The 17639-nt window shown below is 47.0% G+C and overlaps 1 long non-coding RNA gene across 1 annotated transcript; it reads left to right on the top strand.

Moving 5' to 3' along the window:
- Nucleotides 1-10392: 10392 nt before the first annotated feature.
- Nucleotides 10393-16906, top strand: LOC131506246 (uncharacterized). Its single transcript, XR_009258824.1, has 2 exons — nt 10393-10503; nt 15902-16906. It is a non-coding gene; the product is annotated as an uncharacterized LOC131506246 (long non-coding RNA).
- The last annotated feature ends 733 nt before the right edge of the window (nt 16907-17639 follow it).

A 17639-nucleotide genomic window follows, 5' to 3' on the forward strand; every position in this document is an offset into this window, starting at 1 on the left:
GTAAGAGAATGTCCTTGTCCAGAAGACTCGTGCTGAGGGCGTTACAAGTCCAGTGTTGTGAACGCAAGCCCTTCACAAAAACGTGTCTGCACATACGTGCATCACACACACACTCATAACCATCTGTGTATGTACATATATGTATACGTATACAAATATACATACATGCATGTACATGAACATACATTCTATACACGGAGAGAGAGACAGAGCGTGAGCAGGGGAGGGGCAGAGAGAGAGGGAGACACAGAATCCGAAACAGGTTCCAGGCTCTGAGCTGTTAACACAGAGCCGGACGTGGGGCTCGAACCCACGGACCGTGAGATCATGACCTGAGTTGAAATTGGACACTTAACCGACTGAGCCACCCAGGCGCCCCAAATCCAGACTCTAAATAAAAGGCACATGGGTGTCCCTTCAAGCAACTTTCCAGCAGGTTTGAAGTTTTTCAAAAATAAAACATCAGGAAAATGATAAAATTTTTTAAAGAGAGGACATTTCAGGAGAAATAGTAAATAGATACATAATGCGTTCACGTGTGTTATAGCAACAGACAAAATCTGTCCTGTAGCCCGCAAAACCCCGGTTTGGGGCACTGATGTCAGGGTAGAGGGCGTGTTCTAGCCTCAGTTACCCATAAGGTTGAATTCCCTCCCATGTAAACTGGGACGAGTTTTACACTGTCCTGGGATGGCCGGTCCCAGCCTCGGGGATGTGGTAAGAATTGCACAGGGTTGGGGTGCCCGGGTGGCTCAGTCGGTTAAGCGTCTGACTTCAGCTCAGGTCATGATCTCTCGGTCCGTGAGTTCGAGCCCCGCGTCGGGCTCTGTGCTGACAGCTCGGAATCTGGAGCCCGCTTCGGATTCTGTGTCTCCTTTTCTCTCTGCCCCTCCCCAACTTGTGCTCTGTCTCCCTATGTCTCTCAAAAAATAAATAAATGTAAAAAAAAATTTTTTTTTTTTACAGAATTGCACGAGGTTAACACAGGCAGGGCTCTGGGTGCAGAGCTAGCTTATGAGGAAGGCACGCTGTGGTGTGCAACCCAGTAAGTTCTTACCTGCGCACAGTAGGTCTGTTGAGAGCTGGATGTAGCTGGGTCACGGGGCTCTGGTCTCTGGCTTCCTCTGTTCTTGCCCTAGTTTCTTCCTGCCTCTCTTGGTCTGGGAGAGCCCTCCTGGATAGGATATCTGAAGGCTGAAGTCACAAACAGACACCTGCACTCAACGCACACACACACATGTGCGCACACACACACACACACACACACCCTTCATCTTGTCATCATTATCCTGGCGTCTCTGGGCCCAGAGATCCTTGATTACTGCAGGAGTCTGGGCTGGACAAGGCAGCCAGCCCTCTGTGCATTGGGATGCAGCTAATTCCATTTTCCGGTCCCTGTATCCGTGCCCACCGCCCCCCCCCCCACTCCGTGTCTGGAGCCTGGCAGCGCTGAGGGGCTGGGCAGCTTGGAGCAAATCTTCCCGGCTATCAGCGCTGTGGGTAGTGCCTACCAATCCCCGCTGCGCCCGGGGGCTCTGCCATGGGCCGCGCTAATCCCATTACCCACTAATGAAGATGTAATCATAGCTCTTTCAAAGGGCCTCCAAGGCTGATCCCTCTTTGGAAAGGGAAAAGAAAGTGCAATTGTCGGAGCCACTGACTTCTGAAGCGGAGGCAGCCTGAGTGTGGGGCGGGGGGTGCAAGGGACCGAGGCTCCCCAGCTCCCACACCAACTTGCACTGCGACCTTGGCTAGACCGCCAACAGTCTGCCCCTCGGCCGTGCATCTTCCAAACGGCTGTAAAGGATCTTGTTGGATACAGTTTGTCGAGCGACCGTGTGGACAGGTGAAATAGAAACAGTGACACGCGCGCGGAGGCGAGGGCACCGTGGGTGTCGGCGATGTGTCGTGTTGGTGGTCGTGACCTTTACTGAGCGTACTACGCTCGGCCCTTGATCAGTGCAAGCGTTAGGGGTCCTGACCCCCCCCCCCCACCTAGTCAAAAGTCTGTGTGTAACTTTTGACTCTGCAAAAACGTAACTACTAACGGCCTACTGATGACAGAAGCCTTACCGAGAGCAGAAACAGTCGATCAACATGTACTTTGTTGTATGTATTAGGTACTGTATTCTCACAATAAAGTAAGGTGGAGAATTGAAAATGCTATTAAGAAAACCATACAGAGGGGCGCCTGGGTGGCTCAGTCGGTCAAGCATCCGACTTTTGGTTTCGGCTCAGGTCATGTTGTCGCAGTTCGTGAGTTTGAGCCCCACATCCGGTTCTGTGCTGAGAGCTGGGAGCCTGAAGCCTGCTTCGGACTCTGTGTCTCCCTCTCCCTCTGTCTGCCCCTCCCCAACTCATGCTCTCTCTCTCTCTCTCTCTCTCTCTCTCTCAAAAATAAATAAATATTTAAACATATTTAAAGAAATAAACCCACTTCAAAAGAGAGGAAGTCGGGGCGCCTGGGTGGCGCAGTCGGTTAAGCGTCCGACTTCAGCCAGGTCACGATCTCGCGGTCCGTGAGTTCGAGCCCCGCGTCAGGCTCTGGGCTGATGGCTCGGAGCCTGGAGCCTGTTTCCGATTCTGTGTCTCCCTCTCTCTCTGCCCCTCCCCCGTTCATGCTCTGTCTCTCTCTGTCCCAAAAATAAATAAAAAACGTTTATTTAAAAATAAATAAATAAATAAATAAAAAGAGAGGAAGTCATACAGAAGAGAAAATACATTTACAGGACTGTACTACGTTCATCACAAAAACTCCGCGTGGAAATAGGACCCACACAATTCAAACTTGTCTTGTCCGGAGGTCAAGCATACACGCCACGCATCTTTCTGATGCTACTGTCGTTTCACAGATGAGGAAACTCGAGCACAGAGGGGCCAAGGGACTTGTCCAAAGTCACGAGGCTGGAGAGCGGTGGCTGACTTCAATGGCCAGGCAGCTAGAACGGGGACCCAAAGCCATCGTCTGCTTGCCCTATTGCTGCTTTTGAACAGAAGCCGTGACGTCTGGCCAGCAGCAAAGAACCAACCTGCTTTTGCACAGGAACGGGCTCATCCTGTTAGAAAGCACTGAGGTTCAAAGAAGCTGAACGGGTTTTCCGGGCCCCGGAGCGGAAGGCGTGTGGAGTTGCTGTAAACGTGTCCTCAGTCCCCCCAGGCCTGGGGTCCAGGTAAACCTCACTGCCCTGGACGAAGCACAGGGACCATCGCCACTGATCACTGTCTTGTGTCAATTCGGGACGGTAATTGGTGGCACAATGGTCGATATTTAGCAACCCAGGGGCTCCTTGGGGAAAGCCCCTGATCAGTAGCATTTGCCGATTTCCATGGTGTAAATACGTTCACCCCCACCTTGCTGACTCAGGCTACCAGCATCGTGTCACCAGCGGAGTGTTGGGATGAGACCCACAGAACTGTTCTCATGAGTGGCTCCAGCACACCCATAACTAATAACTCACAGCAGCCTGATGCGTTTTTTTGGGGTGTGTATGTGTGTGTGTGTGCTATTATTACGTCTGTTTTATAGATTAGGGAACTAAGACACAGAAAGGTTAAGATGGGTACTTTCCAGGATCGCCTCCCGAGTATACCCCGCCCCTGAAATCCCGCTCTCAGGGACAACTTTTGGGAACCCAGATGAAGATTCTACCTTCGGAGTCCAGGTCCGGGTTCCACATCCTCTCTTGAGTTCCCAGGGCTGAGCCCACCTGCAAGCAGGTGGTGATCTCCTCAAAGAGCCCCGCACAGAGCGTTAGCACCCAAGGGGCCACGAGATATTTGAAGAGTCGAAGTGAGGGCTTTAATTTCACTTGAATCAACGACTGTGTCCAAGGTCACACGGGGAGCCAAGAGTCGAGGAAACCGGAACCCATGGCTCTTGGCTTTGGGGGGCAATCCCTTCAGTATTCATTTCAGTGTCGATTCTGAGGTTCTTACCAGATCGGGGAAAGGAGATGAGTTGCCCTGTGTCTTGCTGGGAGGTAAGCGGAGGGGCTGTGGGTTCACACTTTGCGTTGTCAAGGCCCCCTACCCCCTTTCTTTTGTTATCACCATCCAGAGAAGTGTTGGGCCCTGGGCAAGACCAAATGCACCAGGGACATCTGAGGAACGCTTTAGAGATTTCCAGGTTTTTTCCTCGTGCACGACATCAGCGTTTCCTGAGGTCTGGTAGTATTCCACTGTGGGCAGCCAGGATGATATCAGGGGTCACGGACCTTTTATTTTATTTTTTTATTATTTTTTTAAAATGTTTATTTATTTTTGAGACAGAGCATGAGCAGGGAAGGGGCAGAGAGAGAGGGAGACACAGAATGTGAAGCAGGCTCCAGGCTCTGAGCTGTCAGCACAGAGCTCGACACGGGGCTCGAACTCACGAACTGTGAGATCATGACCTGAGGTGAAGTCGGACGCTTAACTGACTGAGCCACCCAGGTGCCCCGGTCACGGACCTTTTAAAATGTTAATAGTTAGGGGCACCTGGGTGGCTTGGTCGGTTAAGCATCTGACTTCAGCTCAGGTCATGATCTCGTGTTTGTGAGTTCGAGCCCCGCGTCGGACTCTGTGCTGACAGCTCAGAGCCTGGAGCCTGTTTCAGATTCTGTGTCTCCCTCTCTCTCTGCCCCTCCCCTGCTCATGCTCTGTCTCTCTCTGTCTCAAAAATAAATAAACGTTAAAAAAATTAAATAAATAAATAAATAAATAAAATGTTAATAGTTAGTGGGCGCCTGGGTGGCTCCACGGGTTAAGCGTCTGGCTCTTGATCTCGACTCAGGTCATGATCTCACAGTTGACGAGTCTGAGCTCCACGTCGGGCTCTGTGCAGTGTGGAGCCTGCTTGGGCTTCTCTCTCTCTCTCTCTCTCTCTCTGTCTGCCTCTCCCTGGCTCGCGTGTGCTCTCTCTCTAAATATAAATAAACATCAAAAAATAAAATGTTAATACTTAGGCATTTATGTAAAACTAGTTCCAACACATCACATTAGTTCAGAACAGCCTTCACTGCCATTGACAACCAACAACAAACCAGGGGCTCAAGAAGAAAAATGTGTACTTCTCCGTTGGTGAAAGCCAAGGGCTTGCAGGGCACTCCACGAGATCGAGGCCCCCACCTCCCTCCATCTTTTTACTCTGCAGGACTTCTAGTCTCAGAGTCACCTCCAGGTCTAATTTAGTTGCCACGGCTCCAGCCATCACATCTATATTCCAGGCAGGAAGCGGACTAGGAAAGGAAAAAGATACATTCCTCTCTCTTAACTCACACCTTCTGCTTATATCCCATTGACCGGGACAAGTCATAAAACCACATCCAGAAGAAAGGCCAGGTCAGGAAGTTTTTATTCTCAGCGGCCTATGGCCCGGCGAAGAGATCCGGGGTTTTCTACAGGGAGAAAGAGTCGCTGTTGTGAAGGAGACGTTGGTCTTTGCCACACACGCACCCAAGCTGTGATTTCATCAATGTTATTGCTCGGGATGAGATTAAAGTTTTTAAAAGGTGAGGCAATTGAAAGAAAATTGTTAAGTAAATCAAGTCCAGGCGGCCCGTGGGCGTGGTCGCTATCAGGAAGGCGGTTGGACGGGGAAAGTCTGGAGCAGCTGCGGTGAATCTGTCGGTGCTTGGCTAGGACCCGGCAACGGTCCTTAAGGCGCATCACTTCCCTCCTCTTTCTTTCTTTTTTTTGAGTTTATGTATTTATTTTGAGAGAGAGAGAGAGAGAGAGAGCGAGCATGCACAAGTGAGTGGGGGAGGGGCAGAGAGAGAGAGGGAGAGAAAGAGAATCCCAAGCAGGCTCTGGAATGCCCGACGTGGGGCTCGAACCCACAAACCTTGAGATCATGCCCTGAGCTGAAACCGAGAGCCGGACGCTCAACCGACTGAGCCCGGGTGCCTCCTTCTCCTCTTTCGAAGGAGGAGAGGCCAGGCTCAGAGCACCTGCTGGCAAACCCGGGGGTCGTGCTCACCCCCTTCAGGGTCTTTCTTGGGCCTCAGGCGGTCACTGGCCGGGGGCCCCCCAGCCGTATGTCTGTCTTGCTGGCCCATCCCCCACCACAGAGACTGCAAAGATGGGGTAGACGCTTCCCCGGCTCCCTGGCAGCTCGAGGTGGCCGAGAGAGCCAGTTCTGGCCAATGAGATGTGGACAATGAAGCATAAAACAAGGCACAGAGCTGCCCCAGTATCTGGGACTACTACTGATATGGATGTGTGTCATTTATTCGTTCAACGTCCAGTGGACACCCAAGTGTGCCGGGCCCCATCTTGGCAGTGAAACAGGCAGGGTCTGCCCCCGCCGGGAGCCCGGGCTCTAAACAATCCCTCCCACACTTTATTACCCAGTATTGTGGCACATGGCAGGTGTCATGAGAGCATAAAGCGGGGGGAACAGGCCTCGCCTGGGATTTCCCTAGGGAGCAGCTGTCCTGAGCTGGGACCCCGGGAACTAGCCGGAGTCAGCCCAGCAAAGAGCACACGCAGGGCCGCTCAGCCAACTGGGCGTGCAGGCCAGCAGGCCAGCTTGCTGGGCCTCAGCTCCCAGGCCCCCGGTTTGGGACGGGGCCAGGCTGGCTCGGAGTGGGCCAGGCAGTGGCAGATGCCTCCGTGTTGAAGGCTGGGTAGTGCTGTCTGGGTGCCCCGCTGACCTCCCTGGGCATCCCCTTTATGTGACAACTGTACCCCGTGCCGAGCCCCTTGGGATCCAGTCTCTGTGGAGGCCGGCCTGCAAAACTCAGGGTATTGTCCCGAAGCAGCAGGCTCTGGGGAGGGCTCAGTGAAGTCGTGGCCTGCGTGTCTCCGTACCCCACCTTGGAAAGAATCACGCGACGTCGATAGACGGCACCCATTATACACCAACATCCAAGGCCCTTCACTGGCTCGGGCTTCACTAATGGTTTGAAGAGCAGGCACGGTTACCGCGAGGCTCCGAGAGGGGGTGGGGGCTGGGTAATAATAGGAAGGACATTATGGGGACATTCCATTCAGCTACGGCTGGGTCCCTGGGCGGAGACGCCTTTGGCGTGTGACAACTCGAGGAGGGATGGAAACATGCAGAATGAGAAAAATCCAGATCTGTGCCCCATCTTGCTTACACATCAGCTTCTTCTCTCCTGCTGCTTAAGTCAGAAAATGCAGCTGGGGACACATCCTCTACCTGCCTCCTCATTAAATCCGGAAAAGCAGCCCCCGTCGCTTTCCCTGTCCTGAGCATCCTTTGACAGAGTCCCCTGAGGATTGGACCTATCTTGTCGTCGATGGTTTGGAGAGCCTCCAGCTTAGTTTTGTTCCCAGGAAACTCTGCAAGATTTCTCCAAGTGCTCTCTGTGGTTTCTAAGATAATTTAATGCAACTTCTGCAAACGTTGCTTGGGAATTTTATTAGCATGCCTGAAGAGTTAGTTAAGAATTCCCCGGAAGCCCAGGGAGCGTTGCAAGTAGGAATTCCAGGATATTTCTGTGAGAATTCACCACGAATCCCGTGGCAACCCTGGGGCGGGGGGCGCTTCGTGAGAATTCATCGAGAGTTCCACGGGTCTTCTATGCCGTGCCGCGAGACTTCTCAAGTTCCGTGAGAAGGAGGCACCCCCCCGGAGCCACCCAAGAACAGCCGTACTTCCAGAGGGTTTACAAAACATTCCATGAGGAGCCCCTGCAGACGTCCCGTACAACGTGCTCAGGGATTCTGTAGGAGTTCTTTGAGAGTGTTGTAAGAATTTTAAGAGCACGCATCGCAGAATTTTCTGCAGGAGTTGCCATTGCCCTAGCTTCCTCTTCCACCTATGTGAGAACTTCAGCTTCTGAATCAAGGAGGCTCCCAAGAAAAATGGCCCCAGCGTTGTCTTCATTTCTTTGCTTCATTTTCAAACACTTCTTTCCACTAAAAATTTCTCTCCACTAAAAAAAAAAATTCGTGTGTTGGAAACAGCCTCACGTTTGCTGCCTGGTTAAGTTAAGGGTCTGGATGCGACAGACAGAAGACTATGGAATCAGGACACAAGGAAGAGTCAGGGGCACTCGGAAGAGGAGAGAATCATCTCTCCCGTGAAGAACGTCTGTTGCTTAACACATTTGTCACATGGCCTGGCGTCAGGAGCAGGGACCAGGAGCTTCCGGTTCCAGTGCCAGCCCTGCCATTAACTCACTGCATGACCTTGGACCAGTTTCTGGGTCTGTTTCCCCTTTTGTACCAAAAGAACTGTTGGACTAGGGATCCTCCCAGAGCTCGTCTACTACTGATGGTGATGGCGATAACATTGGTGATGGTGGTGACGGTGATAATTATTGAGGTTATGATGATGGTGATTGATAATAGCAATTGCCATCATTGAGCACTTATCACCGTTAGGCTCTGGTGTTGTGCTTCTTTTTTTTATGTTTATTTATTTTTGAGAGAGAGAGAGAGAGAGAGAGAGAGACACAGGGTGCAAGTGGGGGAAGGGGCAGAGAGAGAGAGACGGAGGTACAGAATCCGAAGCTCCAGGCTCCGAGCTGTCAGCACAGAGCCCAACACGGGGCTCCAACCCACCAACTGTGAGATCGTGAACCTGAGCCGAAGTCAGATGCTCAACTGACTGAGCCACCCAGGCGCCCCTCCAACCACTTTACATTCTTGTTAAACCCCACATCAATCCTATAAGGTAAGAACTACATACTACTTTTTTTTTTTTTTTACTTCTTCTAATTTATAGGTATGGAAACTGAAGCCACCAGAGCTTTGACCAAGACCGGAGGGCTGTTAAACAACGAAATCAGCTTCCGACCCATAACTGATCCCCACTTCCGGGCCCTCCCTTGGGCACCACGCCACATTGTTCCTTCTCCCCTTTGCTGCCCTAATCTTTAGACTCCAAAGAAAGTTCTCCAATGTTTCATGCAAAGGAAGCACATCAGAACCCTCATAGCAAAGACCTTCTCAGGCTCCCTGATGTTTTTACCCCTTATGAACTCCTCCTTCTTCCATTCCTCCTCACTACTTCATCCTTGTTTCATCCTTTCAATGCGACTTCTTCTCTTGTTTGCTCATTCCTGCTCCTGGATCCCACCTATCTACCACTTGTCCTATGCCGTTCATCTTGCACACACTGCTGGGTGGTCTGCAAACCCCCTACAGGCGTCACAATGTTCTCATGCTTAAAAACATCCAGTGGTTAAGAGACTAAGCTAAAGTCTTGAAAGCTCTGTAGTCCATTATTCTGCACCTCCAGAATCTGGATTCTTCACACCTAACCAGTCTCATCTCTTTCCATAGCTTCTTTTTCTAAAATTTTTTAAATGTTTATTTATTTTTGAGACAGAGAGAGACCGAGCGTGAGCAGGGCAGGGCAGAGAGAGAGGGAGACACAGAATCCGAAGCAGGCTCCAGGCTCCGAGCCGTCAGCCCAGAGCCCGAGGCGGGGCTCGAACTCACGGACCGCAAGATCGTGACCTGAGCCGAAGTCGGATGCTCAACCGACTGTGCCACCCAGGTGCCCCATCTTTCCATAGCTTCTTAATACCCTAGGCTAAATTCCATCTCTATGACTTTGCTCGTGAAGATCTTCTTAGAATGTCTTCCTCCTCTTCCTTTTTGTTTTTTCTGACAATGAGACTTCCCAGACTCCTCCAATCTGTATTCCAGAACATTCACATATTTTCATTACAAAGTAGCACGTTCTGTAGGACCTCATACGGTTTGGGCTGTTCTTATCCAACTAAATGGATGGGTAAGTCACCAAAGGCAAGGACCACACCATGTCAGGGCCACCCAGACCTGGCCCTGCAACTGAACAATTATGTGACCTTGGGCAAGTGACTTCACCTCTCCCAGCCAATGTCCTCATTTCATAAAAAATGAAAATGGAAGTAATAAATCCTAGTTGGCAGAGATATAGTGAAAAATGAAATGGGATGAAATAGAAAGATCTTCCTGATAAGCTTTAAGAGTTTCAAAGGTGGGGGCTATGAAGTACTGAGCACACTGGCCGGCATGGTAAAGGCATTCAGGAATGTGAGCCTAATCCCCCCTCCCTCCACTCCCTGACCACGCCGCCGGGCACACAGCATTCCAACAGTCAGCATGCAGAGCCCTCTGTGCCCCAACCACTGTGCCGAAAGCTTGGCATCATGAGTACTTTAATTCCCTCATCTTTATGATCCTACTTCCTCTCAGGAAGATGCTGCCATCGCCCCTGTGCTGCATCGGGAGACCCCGAGCCTTGGTGATAACATTTGAAGCCATGTTGGTCCATCTACCTGTTAGCAGTGGGCTTTGCTGCCTCTCGGCGAACATACTGAGTGGCTGCATGTTCCCTAAATGAGCAAACCTTCCGGGTTCCCTAGACCTGGAATGCCTCCACGCATATAAATGGACTGTATCCTTTGTCTCCAGGGGATCCTGCCGTCCTACCTACCCAGAGAAGTGGTTTCCACTCATCAGTGGGAAAGGAGGCTGACCTACAGGGTCAAGGGATACAAGTCTGACTTCCTCTTGCTAAGGAGGGGGTGCCTTAAAATCTCCATGTACCTTTACAGAGATAAGGTAAGTCTATAATAAAGTCGTTGGACTCATCATCTGAGAGCTAAGGAGAGAGTCAAGGTTGAAAAGCTTGGACGGTTGAAAACTATAGTCCTTTTTATCTGATGGAAACTTGGGTTCAGAGAGGAAGCTCTTGGCAGAGCTAGAAGGATCTGGAGCCTGAGTCCCAGTTGCCTGCATCATCTCATGGCCAACCTCTCCCATGTGCCATTTCTGCAAGCTCTTACTCTCTGCTGGGACCAACTTGGTCAGTTTCTTCATGTTTCAATGTTGATGAATGATAATGTTGTGTTTTACTTTCCATGTATCATCGTCTATCATTTTCATTTACAACATCCCCCCCATACTTCTGGTCCTATACTTCTCTCCACGCAAGTTACAGTGAAGAGGACAAAGTCTTTGCTCTCCTTGAGAGGTTCGGTGAGATGGGACCATCTTGCAAGGGTTTAGATAAATAGAATTCATTTCTCTCTCACATAAGAATGCTGGAAATACCTGGTCCAGGATCCAGGACTCCTCAGGGCCCGTGCCTCCACCCCCACTCAGTTCCCACCATCTGCAGCCCGAGGTTCTTGTCATCATGGTCACAGGACAGACCCTCTTTCACCCCCAACTTCAGGAAGTCTTTCTGAACAGGAAGAAAGGGTAAATGCAAGAGCAAATGTGTGTATGCCAGCTGGTTCATTCCTACTTAAGACTTTTGCCGGCAAGATCTTCCCCGTAGTTTCTGCTGGCCCCTTCAAACTCCAAGAAAGGCTGGGAAATCGTGTTTTATTTGAACTGGTATATTGCTGCTTACAAGTGAGACTGGAGTGCTCTTAGAAAGAAAGAAGTAGATATTGAATAAACTCCCAGCCATCTCTGCCACAGTGGGGTCAAAGAGTTCCTAAAGTTGTATGCAAAATTAGGAATATATACACACGATTTTCTGGGAAGAGAGTCCATCACATTCCCTAAATCTTCAGGGGGATCCATTGGGTTGACTACTTTTGGTCCAAACAGAGACTTGTTCAACAATAACTCTCAAAGTTGAACTTTGGTTCCTCCTGCCCATCCCTCGTCAATTTCTTGAGAGTTATTAGCATGGGGGAGCGTTAGGAAAACACAAGGCTCCAAGCCAAGGCATCTGTTGTATGGATTCAGCATTCTCACATCCCCGCTGTGTGATCATGGGATTGTCTCCCTGAGCCTCAGTTTCTTGGCTAGTTAAAGGGGAGCCAAAACCTACCTCACAATGCTATAAGAAGATTTCTGCTTCCTTAAAAAAATTTTTTTAACGTTTATTTTATTTTTGAGAGAAAGACACAGCACAAGCAGGGCAGGGGCAGACAGAGAGGGAGACACAGGACCAAAACAGGCTCGAAGCTCTGAGCTGTCAGCGCAGAGCCCGACGTGGGGCTCAAACTCACGAACCGTGAGATCATGACCTGAGCTAAAGTCGGACGCTTAACTGAGTCACCCAGGGGCCCCAGGTTTCTGCTTCTTGCAAAAAAGTAGTAACAAGGATCAGATTTATCCTCCCCCTTGGAACAACTACAAACCCAGACAAAGCATGAGAAACAACGGTTTTCTGATGTTCACATCAGGCAGCACAGGACAGCATCCCTGAGGAGGGGAAAACAAACAGGGCTTCTCTGCAATTGTCCCAGCTTACTGCTAGAGACCAGTGCAGGGAGGTAGAAGCCAGGCGGAATCTGGCAGTGTCCATGAGGCGAGGCTTGGAGTTAGGAGTTCAGGGGTGCGCAATGACTGGAGTTCGCAAAGCAGAATACCAGTGAGGAGAGAATGCACAGAGATATCTGAAGATGCTACCACTCCAGTCTTCAATGGAGGACTGCTCAGCACACATGTGCAAGGATGCCATCCTCCCCCAAGAATTTAGATGAAATAATCCCTAGAGCTCAAACAGAAATACCTAGAGTTTTCACCAGCTGGAATGGTAAGACCTCACAATTCAAAGGACACCGAGGAGAGTACACAGAAGGGTATTTATTGCCTCAAGAGTGGGTAAAATCAGCTCCAGACTAAAGGCTGCCCCGATACCATCTAACAGAGATTAAAAACGTGCACCAGTGGGAAAAATGGTTTCCAAGTCACTTAACTGTGTCCCAGAAAAAAAAAAAAAAACCACTCAAGAATTCTTGTGGAATATAAAAATATCCAGCACATTCAAGAATAAAAACCATAATATATGGCATAAAAAATTACCCGACATGCAAAGGGAGCAGGAAAATACAACCCATGGTGAGGAAAATCAATCAACAGAAACAGAACAAGAAAAGGCACGGATGATAACGGTAAGAGACAAGTATCCTAAAGCTGTTATAATAATGATGTTCAAGAAAGTAGAAGAAAGGTTGAACATGTCGACATCTGGAAGATTAGTAGCTGATTAGAAATGGCAGAGAAAAAAAGATTAGTGAATGTGAAGACATAGTGGTAGAATCTATCCAAAACTAAAACATAGGGGAGAAGACTGGGAAAAAGATGAACAGAGCATCAGTGAGTTGTGGGACAGCTTCTAGTATGCTAATACATGTGTAATTGTAGTCTACAAAGGAGAGGAGAGACAGAATAAAAGAAACATCAGAACTAATAGCTAAAAAAAAACTTTCTAAATTTGATGAAAATTTTAACCCACAGGGCCAGGAAGTCCATTGAACCCCGAGTATAAGAAACACGAAGAAAAAACTTCAGCAAGGCACAGCATAATCACATTGCTTAAAGCCAGTGATAAAGAGAAAATCGTAAAAATAGTCTGTGTTGAAAAGACACATTGTGTACAGAACAATGAGAACAATGGGTGCAGATTACTCGTTGGAAATATTGCAAAAGCCAGAAATAAATGGAGCAAAATCTTTCAAGTACTCAACAACAAGCCCATGCAAACTAGAATTTTATGCCCAGTGAAGATATTTCTTAAAAGAAAGGTGAAATAAAAAAAAGGCAAAAGGGACAATATGAAAATTAAAAGCAGCACAGCAGGTCCACAAGAAGTATTCAAGGAAGTCACTCAGGCAGAGGGAAAATGTACTTGTTGGAAACCTGGATCTACCCAAAGGAAAAAAGAGCACCAGAAACGGTAAATATGTTGGTAACCATTAAGGGTATTTTTCTTCTTATTTTTGATCTCTTTAAAACATAATCAATAATTTAAAGCCAAAATAGTAACTATGTGTCATGTGGTTTATAACTTGGGTAGAAGTTGAATGTATGACAACAATACCACAAAGGCCAGGAGGAGGTTGATTCTTACCCTATATGTGAAATCATATAACATGACCTAAACTTTGACAAATTACAAATGTAAACAATCAGCCTTGCAGCATCACTAGAGAAACAAAACTGAGTCATAACAAATAAGCCAACAAAGGAACTACAATGGCATCATTGAAAGAAAGAAAGAAAGAAAGAAAGAAAGAAAGAACCGGAAAAAGAAGGGAGGACAAAGAACAGAAGAGACAATTAAAAAACAAATGGTAAGATAGATTTAAACTCAACCATATATTAATATTATATTTAATTGCATTAAATGTAAAAGGGCTAAACACTCCAATTAAAAGGCAGAGATTGGGGCGCCTGGGTGGCTCAGTTGGTTGACTGGCCGACTTCGGCTCAGGTCTTGATCTCGCAGTCCATGAGTTCGAGCCCCATGTTGGGCTCTGTGCTGGCAGCTCGGAGCCTGGGGCCTGCTTTGGATTCTGTGTCTCCCTCTCTCTCTGCTCCTCCCCTGCTTGTGCTCTATCTCTCTCTGTCTCTCAAAAATAAATAATTTTTTTTAAAAAAAGGCAGAGATTATCAGACTGAACTTAAAAAGCAAAACCCAACTATATGTTGCCTATGTGAAACCCAATGTAAATATACAAATTTGTTTTTACAAAGAGGGTGGAAAAAGACATACTAACATTAGTCTAAAAAAAGCTAGAGTGCCTATACTAATATCAAAGTAGATTTCAGAGCAAAGAATTTTACCAAAGATGAAAAGAATAATTTCAAAATGGTACAGAGATCATTTCTAAGGAGGAAATAACAATCTTAAATGTTTGTCCTCCTACTTGTATAGCTTTATGATACATGGAATAAAAACCAATAGAACTGAGAGGAGAAATAGACAAATGTACAATTAGTCACAGATTTGAACATCCCCTCTCAATAACTGCCAGAACAGGTTGAACAAAAATCACTTAGAACATAGATTTGAAAACTCTCTTATCACCTAAGTTGACCTAATGGACACTTCTGGAATATTCCATCCAAAAAGAGCAACATAAGTTTTTTCAAGTGCACATGGAATATTTACCAAAATAGATCATATTCTGGGTTGTAACAAGTCTCAATAAATGTAAAAGGATTCGTATCATATTAAAGTATGTTCTCTGATCACAACAGAATTAAATGATAAATCAATTACAGAAAGATATTTGGAAACTCAATAATGCTCTTCTAAATAATCAGTGGGTCAAAGAAGAAATCAAAAGGGAAATTAGGAAGTATTTTGAGATGGTTGAAAAGTAAAACACAACGTGTGAGATGCAGTCAAAGCAGCGCTTAGAGGTACATTTGTAGGAGTAAATGCCCAGTTTAGAAAAAGAAGAAGGGTCTCAACTGAATGGTCTTGGCTTCTACCGAGTCTTTTCTATGACAATCCAGTATGTACCACATGTGCTCAGTCCACTGGTTTGTGGTATTGGTTAGCCTGGGAGGTGGTGGGAGCTTGGATGGTGACCTATTTATTACATTAGTTCTCAAAGATATACTAGATAGGAAAAAATCTGCACCCCCACAGATGGGAGATGGGAATGGGAATGGGAAGAAGGGATAAACCCTAGAGTTCAAAAGAGTTTTATGAGGTCACTTTTCAAAGTCCCTCCCTCTCCGTGCTTTTCTAAGTACTTTCAAATTTCCAGGGCCTCCCTTTTCAGTCCTCTGGCCAGAAAGCTGGGACTTGAATTAATCTACTCTTTTTCACACTTCCACATCTGCAGCCACGGGGCAGAAGGACAGAGAGGAAAAAGCAATGAGGGTTGACCACACTCAGGACCACAGCTCCAGCAATGGGGAGAAACGAGTCTGCTTCCTCAGATTTGGCTCTTGCAGGGTCTCATTGCTGGAGCTTCTGTTGCTGGAGGGGTTGTGGGTGGGGGGATGGGCTAAATGGGCAAGGGGCATTAAGGAAGACACTTGTTGGGATGAGCACTGGGTGTTGTACACAGGGGATGAATCACTGGGTTCTACTCCTGAAATCGTTGTTGCACTATATGCTAATTTGGATGTAAATTTAAAAAATAAGAATAGTAATGAATGAATAAATAAGTAAAAATTTTTTTTAAATGGCCCACTCATTTTGCAGTGCATTCAAATTCTGCTATGTTTCTTCTATCCTCCACTATTTCCTTTCCAGAGCCCCATATAGCAGCTGCATGCATTCTGTCCAGCTCTTACAGTTGCGTTCAGTAGCAGAGACAGATGCTCACTCTATCCGACCTGCAGCCAGGCCCAACGATCGATTTTCGCCAAAATGCCAAGGCAATCCCGTGAGGAAAGGATAATCTTCCAACAAACGAAGCTGTGACAATTGGTAGCCGTATGCAAGAAAATCAACCCTGACGTTTCCCTCAAAGCACGTGCTAACACCAAGTTAAAACAGATCATAAACCTAAATGTGCGAGCTCAAAGTGGAAGCCTTCAAGAAGAAAGTGTGGTAGAAAATCATGGCGACCGTGGATTTGGTGAAGATTCCTGAAATAGGACACAGAAGCCACAAAATATAAAAGGAAAAGATCAAGCTGTGTTTCATCAAATAAAAAATTTTGCTTTTCAAAAGACATTCACGCAAGTAAAAAGGCAAGCCACAAACTGGGTAAAAGCTTTTGTAAATGTCTCTCCAAAAGGGACTCGTATTACTTTTAAGTCTACAATGTAATGACTCAACCATTCTGTACATTTCCCGGTGCTCATTGAGGTTAAGTGTACTTGTATAATCTTATCTCCTCCACCCATCCTCCCACCCAGCTCTCCACTGGCATCCGTCAGTTTGTCCTCTGTATTTAAGAGTCTGTTTTTTGGGACTGCCTCTTTTTTTGTTTGGTTGTTCATTTGTTTCTTAAATTCCCCATTTGAGTGAAATCGTACGGTATGTCTCTTTCTTTGACCGATTTATTTCACTTAACATAATAATCCTCTCTAGGTCATTCGTGTTTTTGCAAATGGCAAGATCTCATTCTTTTTTTATGGCTGAACTACACACACACACACACACACACACACACGCATATATATAATCTATATAAACAAATTGTATACATACTACATCATCTTTATCCATTTATCTACAGATGGACACTTGGGCTGCTTCCATATCTGGGCTATTGTAAATAATGTTGCAATAAACATGGGGGTGCATATATCTTTTCGAATTAGTGTTTTCATTTTCTCTGGGTAAATACCCAGAAGTGGAATCATTGGATCAGATGGTATTTCTATTTTTAGCTTTTTAGAAACTCCCATACAGTTTTCCACCGTGGCTGCACCAATTTGCATTCCCACCAATAGCGCACGAGGATTCCTTTCTCTCCGCATCCTCGCCAACGCTTGTTTCTTGCGTCAACAAACTATTTTTAATGGGCAAAAGATAGGAAGAGTCACTTCGCTAGAGCTACGAAGATGGCAAATATTCACAGGAAACAATGCCCGGCATCATTAATCATCGGGAAGTGCAAATTGAAAGCACAAGCAGATACTACTCTGTACCCACCAGAATGGCTGAAATTAGAGACAGACCATCACCAAGTGCTGGAAAGAACGCAGAGGAACCAAAGCCTCATGCGCTGCTTGGAGGAATGTGAAAGGGTTCGATCACCTTGGGAAACAGTTTGGCAGTCTCTCAAAAAGTTACACGTGCACCGCTGTATGACCCATGCATCCTACTACTAGGTATTGAGGCAAGAGAGACGAACACGTGTGTCCGGACAGAACTGTGCGCTAAATGTCATGGCAGCTTTACTTGTAATCTGGAAACAATCCCAACGTCCCCCAGTAGGTGAACGCATGAACAAATTGTGGTATATGCATACGGTGGGCTACTCTTCAGCACTAAAAAAAAACAAAAACAAAAAAAGGAATGACCTTTTGATATATGC

Source organism: Neofelis nebulosa, chromosome 3 (assembly GCF_028018385.1).
Source record: "Neofelis nebulosa isolate mNeoNeb1 chromosome 3, mNeoNeb1.pri, whole genome shotgun sequence".
NCBI classification, from domain to species: domain Eukaryota; kingdom Metazoa; phylum Chordata; class Mammalia; order Carnivora; family Felidae; genus Neofelis; species Neofelis nebulosa.